General features: G+C 36.5%; 1 protein-coding gene across 5 annotated transcripts in view; it reads right to left on the bottom strand.

Annotated features, from left to right (window-relative positions):
• The window catches only part of atp2b3b (ATPase plasma membrane Ca2+ transporting 3b), a 116,522-nt gene extending 106,128 nt beyond the window's left edge, over positions 1-10,394 (bottom strand). For all 5 annotated transcript variants that reach the window (XM_056448750.1, XM_056448749.1, XM_056448754.1 and 2 more), the window contains exon 1: positions 9,968-10,394. The gene's annotated coding sequence lies outside the window, so the exon portion shown is untranslated. The remainder of the gene's footprint in view (positions 1-9,967) is intronic.
• Positions 10,395-10,849: the final 455 nt, after the last annotated feature.

Genomic DNA, 10,849 nt, shown 5'->3' on the forward strand with positions numbered 1-10,849 from the left:
AATAGGCCTGAAGGAAAGAAGCTTTTGGAGTATAAACAAAGTGAATCTGAACAGACATGAGCTGTCTTAAAGGGATAATTCACCCCAAAATGAAAACCCTGTCATCGTTTACTCATGCCCATGTTGTTCCAAACTCATATGACTCTTTGTGCTTAAAGGCACAGTTCACCCAAAACTGAAAATTCTGTCATCATTTACTCAACCTTCACTTGTCACAAACCTGTTTGAGTTTCTTTCCTCTGTTGAACACAAAATAAGTTATTTGAACAAATGTTAGAAACGTGTAACCATTGACTTTCATAGTATTTGTGGAATTTTCATATTAGAAAGCCAATGGTTACAAGTTTCTAACATGTGTTCAACAAATAAAGAAACAATTAAAGATTTGGAACCACTTGAGGGTAAGTAATTAGCAAATAATTGTAAAAATTTGGTGAATTATCGCTTTAACCCTTTAACTGACCCACCAGCAAAAAGAAATTTTAGATTGAATTCTTAACTCCTACAATGATGTCGCTAGTTAACACACTCAATGCATTTTTTTTTCAACACATCCCATAAATTCTAAAATATCAACCATTTGGTAAAGGCTGATTTGTCTGTTTACGGTAACAGTACTGGAATTAATACATATACAGCTGAAATCATAAGTATTAGCCCCCCTGAATTATTAGCCCCCCCTGTTTATTTTTTCCCCCAATTTCTGCTTAACGGAGAGAAGATTTTTTTTTCCCCAACACATTTCTAAACAAAATAGATTAATAACTCATTTCTAATAACTGATTTATTTTATCTTTGCCATGATGACAGTAAATAATATTTGACTAGATATTTTTCAAGACACTTCTATACAGCTTAAAGTGACATTTAAAGGCTTAACTAGGTTAATTGGGTTAACTAGGCAGGTTAGGGTAATTAGGCAAGTTATTGTATAACCATGGTTTGTCCTGTAGACAATCGAAAAAAATATAGCTTAAAGGGGCTTATAATTTCGACCTTAAAAATGTTTATTAAAAAATTAAAAACTGCTTTTATTTTAGCCAAAATAAAACAAATAAGACTTTCTCCAGAAGAAAAAATATTATCAGACATACTGTGAAAATTTCCTTTCTCTGTTAAACATCATTTGGGAAATATTTAAAAGAGGAGAAGAAAAAAAAAATCAAAGGGGGGCTAATAATTCTGACTTCAACTGTACAATGAAAATCTGAAAATATGAGGTGTAAGACCGATTTATAAATAAAAAATTTAAATAAAACATTTTTGAATACTAAATCACCTTTATTTATTGTACACCATAAAATATTTCAGATTCTCATTTATCACGTTTTCTTGTTTTTTTACAATAAAACCAAAATCAAGTGCAGTAATGCAACATGATTATGTTTGTTTGATTTCCTTTTAAACCAACAATGCTGTGTGTGTAAATCATCATTCTTTAACAGTCGTAATTTAAAACAGTCAATACTTGGTCAACCATTTGGTAGAGCAGGCATTTACAGGGTTATGGAAAAAAAGAGGTATTTGGGAGATTGTACGAGCTGCTTTTAAATACAATAAAGAAGTATGCAAGGGGATCAATTGGATGAAAGAGCCGCTTGCACAATCTGCTCATGGGATGAGAACAAATTCAAGAATAGTGTGTGTGTTTGGAATGCAAAATTCAGGAACTGAATATTTATGTATGCATGATTAGACCATTTCAATGTGGTCATGTCATTGGCCCATAAACATTTCCTGCTTGTTAACAAACTACTTCATAACTGTAACGAGGCAATTCAATCATAACTTAATGTTAAAACAGCTATCATAACATTATTTCTCAATATGTGGCTCTTTTTGGATTCTCAAAAGCTATTGTTTTTGTTTACATCCCTCAAAATGCTGACGGAGGAATACCTATTGAAACAATTATTGACAACAGGTTGAAATTTGATCAAAACACACATACAATTATTAATTAGGCTCATCAGAGACTGTTTTTATTGTGGAAACTGAACTCTTTTTTTAATGCTGAGATTCTTAAGACCTTTTATAATTTATTTATTGAAAGGATTTTGTCCTATTCCTTTATTTGTTGGTTTTCCTCACTGTCTATAAAAAACAAGAATTATCTTCAAGGCATTGTTAATTTGTGCTCAAAAATTTGTGTGACTTCCCCTGTGAAGTCTTGCATTCTATTATGAACAGTAGACTTTGAGGATGGCATATCAAATAATAGGAGATAAACAAATATTTTGAGAGGATACCCTTTGGGCGACATCTAAAGACAATAAGATGTTCCTCAAATCGTTATAAATTTACTTTTGTGCCTGAAGCAATTCTGTTATGTGATAAATGTAGCTGATCGATTGATTATTATTATATACTATTATTATTATTATTATTATTTCCTTTTCAGTTTTTGTTTGTGTACTCGATGTAAGGTGTTGGTGTTTATTGTGTTAACTGTGTCATTCTTGCTATATGAAGCACTACCATGTCTGAATGAACTGTCCCAAAGGGGATTAATAAGGCTGTAAACTGAACTGGACTGTATGCATAAAAAAATTGCATGCATGTATGAATGTATTTGTTTATGATGTGCATTCATTGTCATTTCTGTAGTCATTTTTATTGTACAAAAAGTAGGGTTGTCCATATTCGATCACATGATCGGAAATTGGGCCCGATCACGCAGTTTCAGACTAGATCGGAGTCGGACGTTACCTCCCAATAAGGACTAATATATTCTCATTATTTTTTAACACATTAATAGTTATGCAGTGGCACAGAGTTAGACCTCTTTCTTGATTTCACACAGAAACATCAACATGTGCAGCATGACATCACTTTGTTGCAGAGACACTATTGGTTAAACGCTGGCAAAGTAGAACACGAAAGCAGCTGGAATCGAAAAGTGCGAGTATGTCTGCGATCTGGATATATTATAAAGTTGATGATAATCAACATTGCCATAGAAAACTGTGAGATATGTAAATTTGGCATTGCCTGCTGGGTAATTTAAGTTGAGGTACTATTTGCTTTTATATTCTTTATTTTATTTACTGTTGCACTAAAGTCCAAAAGTAAAGAATTTATGTTATTTATTACTTGATTGTTCAAGCTACCTCACAGAAGTGCTCTGTCTATTAGGAGTTGTTAAATGTTAAAATTAATTGAATAAAAAAAAGGAACATCCTGGATCTGTTTCTTCGCTCTTCTTTATTCTTTTTTATGTATTATAGAAGTATCGGATCGGGTTTCGATATTGGTAGATACTCAAAACTCGGATACTCATGATTCGGACTTGGACTCGAGGGCAAAAAAACCTGATTGGGACATCCCTGATAAAAACAGCAGATCTGCTAAAAAAATTATAAATAGCTTCCTTTTTTATTTTAGCTCAGAACACAGAAAGTAAATATTACGAAGATACCAAATATTACTAAGATAGCAAGTAGGTCTTTACACTGAAAACCTTTTTATATGGACTAAAGTTAAACAAAGAAATTACATTTAGTAATTCATTCATTCATTTTCTTTTCAGCTTAGTCTCTTTATTAATCCGGGGTGGCCTCAGTGGAATGAACCGCCAACATGTTCCATGCAGCGGACGCCCTTCCAGCTGCAACCCATCTCTGGCAAACATCCATACACACTCATTCACACACAATTTAGCCTACCCAATTCACCTGTACCGCATGTCTGTGGGGGAAACTGGAGCACCCGGAGGAAACCCATGCGAACGCAGGAAGAACATGCAAACTCCTCACAGAAACGCCAACTGACCCAGGCGAGGCTCGAACCAGTGACTTTCTTGCTGTGAGACGACAGCACTACCTACGCGCCACTGCATCGCCACATTTAGTACTGTTTAACTTAATTTATTTGGGCTGAAGCAAAAAAAATATTTGTTTACAACCACTTAAAATTTAGTAAATCCAAATCATCTTTGAATCATTTTTTCAGTGTACCATGTTTTTTTATTGATTGGTTGTATGTCATACAATGGTGGTGAGTGAGTGATGATGTTTTTATTTTTGGTGTATTTAATTCTTTAGTGGAACAAAAAAAATTATGTAACAAGCTGTGCAAGCTAGTTTGAATGATTTCAAATTTTATTTCCACTGTCACTCTCCCTTCTTGTGTAAAACACAAAAGAAAACACAAAAGCAGACTGTACAACCATGTTGTCTTTACCATAATCATCTGGTTTCACTGAACGGAAAACAGCATCGTGGACATTCTCTTTGTATTCCATGGAAATCATATTTTTTACAGTCATTGATGGAAACAAACTTAAAACTTTGGAAGGCACTGATTGTGATAAAAGGATGTCAGAATTTTTATTAGGACAACATGCTACACTACACTCTTATGATTTTATAGCATTGCCATCACTTCCTTTTTTGGTGGACTGACCCTTTAGCAAATTACAACATTGACAGTGAGTTCCTTTAATCAGGAAGAAAAAAACATCCTCACTTAGGTTCAGTTTCTAAAAACAGAACAAAGACAGACTATATAGACTTAGGAAAGAAAAAGAGAAAGTCCAGCCTTTTGCTGCATGCTTTGATGTGAGCGGACTGATAATGTTTGAGTTATTTCTGTAGAATGACAAATTCAGCTGCACATTACAGAACCCATCTAATTGTCAGCCGATAGTTGTTTTCTTTAAAGAGTAAAAAATAAACTCTCCTTCCCATAAGCTCCCTGTTTATGTGGTGTCTCAGTGACAAGGGTAAATACAGCAGCACTGAGGCCTGCAGGCCTGCTGCTGACAGGGCTTTACCAACGGGATCAAACACAGTGGCGGTAATGAAGGTGCTGTCATACAGAGCGAAAGAAAAAGGTGATTTTGCTAAAGTGACAGAGTAGGACATACTGTAGCAGACCCTATAAAACATGCTATAAGCTAATAACTAAGAAAAAGCAACAACTCACTGGAAGGAAAAAAGCCTTGGGTCACAATGACTCTGAATGCTGGAGAAGGTTTTATAAGATTCTTTGGACTTTTCGTTTATAGCCATTTTTCCACATACTCCTTTGTGATGACACTAAAAAGACCTGTTCACACATAATTATAACGATAACCATATTAGTATCCACACCAACGCACAGTAATGCTTGTTTATAAGTAGTGTGGGTTGCAGTGTTGCTGTCTGCAGCTTAAAGGTTCAAGTTAGGAGCATCCTGATTGGCTGTCAGTATTTTCATTGTTACCCTACTGAAAAAAGACCATTCTAAGGATATTGTTAAATCTCTATAGTTGCTCTGACATTAGCTTTATAGCTTTAGTATTGACTTTTAACTCCTTAAATATAAATAAGTCATACTTTATTTTAAGGCAGCTCACTATTAATAAACCATTAACTCTGACTTTTGGCTAAATAAACTCCTTATTTGCTTCTTATTAACAGGTAGTAGTGAGGTTTAAGTTGGTATGATTAGGGTTGTAGAATATATGCAGAATGTGTACTTTGTGTACAAATAAACAATTAACATATTTTTAATAGATAATATGCTACTAGTTAATGGTCAGAATTGGTACTTTAACTAAAGTACTACCAAATTATCTTAGTTTGTCATTTTATTATTCATTAAGAAAAAAAAAGGAATATGTTTAAGTTGTAAATTAAAAACAGCCTATTGAAGCTAAGTAGCCTATTATCGTTTATTAAGCAAATAACAAACTGGCTAGCACAACTTTCTTCAGTCAGAATTTGGCCACTTAAATAATGAAAATCATCTTGAGAGTTGACAGTAACAGATTCCAAATGCAACTAGCACACTTGAAATGATCTCTGGACCTTTTATCTGCTCAGTGTAATTGGGATAATGAGAGAATAACACACAACCTGGCCATGAAACAGCTTAGAAGCCAATAGTCCAGTTACTTTTGGACCCTTAACAAGTGGGAAGCACATATGCAAACAGTTGTAATTCCAACACTGTTCACCTGATTTGGAGGTAAATACCCTCAAATTAAAGCTGACAGTCTGCATTTCAAATCCGTTTGAAACGTGTTTAATTTCAAATCCATTGTGTTAATGTATAGACCCAAAACTGTTAGAATTGTGTCAATGTCCTAATATTTATGGACATAACTGTACATTTTAATGATAATAATAATAATGATAATGAATATAATTATAATGATAATGTAGAGCTTTCTGATTTTTCTAGCTTCTCTCATAAAAAAGTACATTTGAAAATTCATGGATAAAACAATAGCCTAACTAGTATTAAAATTAACTTTTATATATACTTCAAAATGTACTGTTGGTGCTTCACACCTTTTTATTGGTCATTTTTCTTTCAAGAAAAAGGTGCAAGATTTAGAGTAAAAGTTACTTGTAAAATGTTTTCTCTATTTAAAAACAATACAGTCGGTCAGTAGTGAAAGACGACGTTACTTGCGTCAGATTCTTCTCGGTCTTAAAGCCTTCTTCGATGAGTTATTTTCACAATTTATGATGGCATAGCAGTCAAAATAGGACAAATGAGCTCATATATGGGACGAATTTTGGACCTTTGTCAGTGCGGGGTGGGTCTTTTGAACCACGCGAACCCCCCACTGGCTACAGGCCTGCCTTTTGTGTGCACATGCTAGCCAAGCTAATCGCTAAGATATTAGGCTTGCAATGCTCATCTGTGATGTATGAACTTTTTCTTACACATTCCTCAACTACAAAACCTGCTTGTATGACCTCATTTATGATTATGTCTTTGCGTGCACAAAACCACTCAGTGGTGCTACTGTAAGTGAACATCCCTCCTGTCTTTATAAGTTCATAGGATTCCACTTCCCCCTCCACACGCACTCCATTATCCTCAATCTTATTCTCTTTGTCCATCTGTTCTTTGCTCTTCCATTTTTACCTCCTCCCATCATCCACCTTCACTGCAGTGCCCTGTATTCGTTACACTGGTTTAAGGCTTTCAAAGCGAGACATGGACTGCATTGGCGTAAGAGCCTGTGGGGAGTAACATAAGCTGCTCGGCTTCGATTCTAAATACATGCTCATGGCCCAGACGCTGCTGGGGATGTTGACTGAATGCACAGAGGATGGGATGAGTTTTGTTCTATTTATGCACAGCAAACAGGCTAAAGTCATTTTTTAATGACATGAACATGTAAGAAATGCATGAACCATAGTCTTGTGGGTCATTTGATTTCAATATGCCTTGGACAATATAGACTTTATCTAACTAAGCATCAGCTCTGCTTGTGTGTCAAGTGTTTATGTGTCAAGACATAACTGCAACTTGTGTGTGTGTGTGTAAAAATGTACTTAATAAAATGTATTGAGTTATAAAATTTTAAATACATAATTTGGAAACTTGAAATTATTATTATAACTATATATATTTTTTATTTTGACATTTTTAATGCAGTTTTGTCCAGACATCATCTAGGTCGACTTCCATTATTGCTGCAACAACTCAACTGCATTTAAACTGGGGCAACCTGGACAGAGAACTGGAGCACCAGCAACTCTTTCATTTTTCTGTGAAGCTTCCAGGGACTTTTTCTATCGGACAAATGGTATGCTTAACTTTTAAATAATATTCTGTTTTTTGTCTGTTTGAAATTAAAGTGAAACTACTGTGTAAAATTATGCTATTGCACTGTTACTCATTGCTAGGGTGTGCTATTTTTAATGTAGCTATGGGGAAAAATTAGGAGAACACTTAATTTTCTTACTTTATATCTGAATAAAAGATACTGATGCTTAAGTAAAATACTACAGATGACATTTCTTTCAAATGCAAAATAAAAATATTGTCATTTAGAATTTCTTTTAATGCATAAATACAAAAAAAGTGTTACGTTTTCAGACATTTATAATCAGCACAATGCCAATGTGCTGAAATCAGTATTGGGGGAATAACCATGATTAACTCAAAACAACTGAACAAACATGGGTCTTCTAAGCAAGTTTCTGAAAGTAAAACTCCGTAAAATTCTGAACTTTAAAATTTTACTTCTGAAAGTAAAAATCAGACCTTTACAGAATAAAACAGATATTAGCATATGCAATAAATCCAGAATTTTAGTCTCTTAAAGTCATGACACACACCACACAGCACCATTAAATCTAACATTTAATTCAGCATGTTGCTTGGTGTTTCTTTGTAATTGAGAATGTTCAAAAAATGTCTATATTTGACACTAAAATAACCTATAAGCTATTCATGAATGAAAGCAGGCTATTTTGTGTGGATTTGTGAGACTACACACACACACACACACACACACACACAGGTTTGCCATATCAAGCAGCATAATGAACGCACATCTCAGTTTTTTCTTCCTAAAGATCCCCATGGCTACTGGATTATTCTGAGTTGATAGAAAAGAACCACTTGAGGGTGAGTAAATGTTGAATACATTTTGGGGTGAATAATGCCTTTAACTCTAACGACCTGTACACCTCAGGAGAATGCTGTCCTGGGATTAATTTCACTCCTGTAGGTCATTTCTAACTGATTAAATTGATAATGTTACAATTCACTGGCTGGCTCAATTTAGTCCGAAGCCTCCTAAATTTTACAAAGAAACACACAAGCTCCTGGTATATCGATTAGCCTGAGAATCTAATGCCAGCACTTTGTTACAGAAAAGAACACAAGCTGGTTTTTGTGATTTAAAAGTATTCTCCATATAGGCATCATTTATTTCATACTCTAAATATCGCGTATTATATGGCTTTACCTCTATACCCAACCATGATAGAAAACCTGTGGCAACTTTTGAATGTGAAAAAACTGTTAGGATTTTAGATTACGAAGGCACAAGGCATGTCCTCATAAATCACTTTAACATTGTAATGGGTAAAACCCATGTCATTACACAAATTTGGGGTCCTCATAAATCACATAAACAAGCACACACACACTCACACACACAGTGATGCACAGTCAGTGCTAAATACCTGAAACGATTCTGAACCACTCAATTACAGTACAACAATCTCAATCTCTCTGAAATTATGTAAACCCCCAGAACTGGGATACTGCGTTGACGGTCAAACGTAAATGACCAATCAGAGTCGAGTATAGATTTACGGACTCCTCCACGGTCACCGGGCTGTCTGAGCCATGCGAGGCTACAACCACCCCTCCTCTCCTCCCCTCTGCTCGTCCCACACCCAGCACACTCGCACACCTTGCAGCAGGAAGGGGAGAGAAAAAAACTCCGCACGGTTGCCGAGGAAAACCGAGCACCTTGAGAAACTCATCCAGTGAAGTTCCCGTAGCGCGTTCCTTCAGTCAGGTGCGTTTCCCCATCGCGCTGTTTTCCACCATAAAATGACCTTTACTGGTCACCTTCAGCGGAAGAGATGTCCTTACTTAAACGCCACTGTGGTGATTGATATAGTCACAAACAAAACGTCTTTCTTTCGAGACTCGTGAGCGGCTCGCGACGTTGATTTAATTATTAGCGCGAAGATGCCGAGAGGATGGTGCGCCACTCGCATCCGGAACAAGCGCAATGCCCCTCCGCAAGGTGACCAGTGTGGGTACCAGTGCGAGAAACAAACGTTTACTGAGGTGTTGGAGAAAAACACCACGCCAGTATAAGCTGGATGTGTGTGTAGGCTATACCTGGTTGGTTTGTCAACGAAATGAGAGAGAACGCGGTGCATTTTCTAAATAGAAAACACCTTGGGAAGTCATTCAGTCCAACACAATTAATAAGCACAAGCGACGGGAAACAGTCAACAGAACAGCTTAGAGCTGAGAAAACAAGTCATTGAGGACCATTCGACAACTAGTAGATTATTAAAGCTTCAATGCGGCTGAATGACAGCTATCAAAAACCACGACAAAGAGATCTGCAATGGAAAAAAAAAATAAATCACATGCAGGGACGATTTACCAGGATGACAGAGAGCTGTTGTTAATGATAACCAAGTGCCAACTGTTACCATGGCAAACATACCCTGATTGGTGTACATATCAATCAGGAGATACTCACAAGGCCATGCTCCAAGGACATTGCCGTGGTTTGTTGGGAAAAGGGAATATCCAAGAGCGACTGGATTCACTCAGTGGCTGTTATCATGCCGTCATTTACCACCCAGGTGATCATCAAGAGGGTTTACAACAGATGGAGATGATGGATCCTAAAATAGTGCAGTTGTTGCCTGGTTAGATGGAGGTACCGCAGAGGAAAAAATTTGAGATGGAGACATCGTTTTGAGATGACCGTCCCGACCAAATGTATCAAAAAAGGCAAAGGTGTTTGTTTTGTTTTCACGCTTCTTTCTTGAAGGTGTAAATCAAAGAGGTGGTAAAGCGTGGTGATGCAGTATTTGGGTTTTAAATGCGATGTGTGATGAGAGCCCCCTCGCTGAGCTGCGCGCTGAGGACCGTGGACGCAGCATCCGCGCGGGCTGCTATGCGCGCGGATGGAGAGGACGGAGAGGAGGAGGCGGGGGGACTCGATCTCTCTCTCTCTCTCTTCCTCTCCATCCTCAAGTCCCTCCCACTCTGCTCCGTTACAGTGCGATCACGTCAGATCACACAACATGCCACATGCGCCGAGTTCAAACCGCAGAGTTGATGCATGAACAACAGAGACACGCTTCGGGGCATTCGTTAAACAGGAGCATTTATCCTGCATTTAGTTAAGGGGTTTTTAAATTAGTTTAAAATGTTAAACATTATATGAGACAACGTCTTAAAGAGAACTAAGAAAGCATGTCATGTAATTTCGGCATTGTGTTATATTACTGTAAAAAGATATTATGCAAAATGTAGGCCTATAGGGTCAATGGTAGCAGTGCTGACTTGCGCTGAAGGTCACGAAGGTTTTAATACTGAATATTCATACCAAGTTTTCAGTAATTCATTTATT

Source organism: Danio aesculapii, chromosome 23 (genome assembly GCF_903798145.1).
Source record: "Danio aesculapii chromosome 23, fDanAes4.1, whole genome shotgun sequence".
Taxonomy (NCBI): domain Eukaryota; kingdom Metazoa; phylum Chordata; class Actinopteri; order Cypriniformes; family Danionidae; genus Danio; species Danio aesculapii.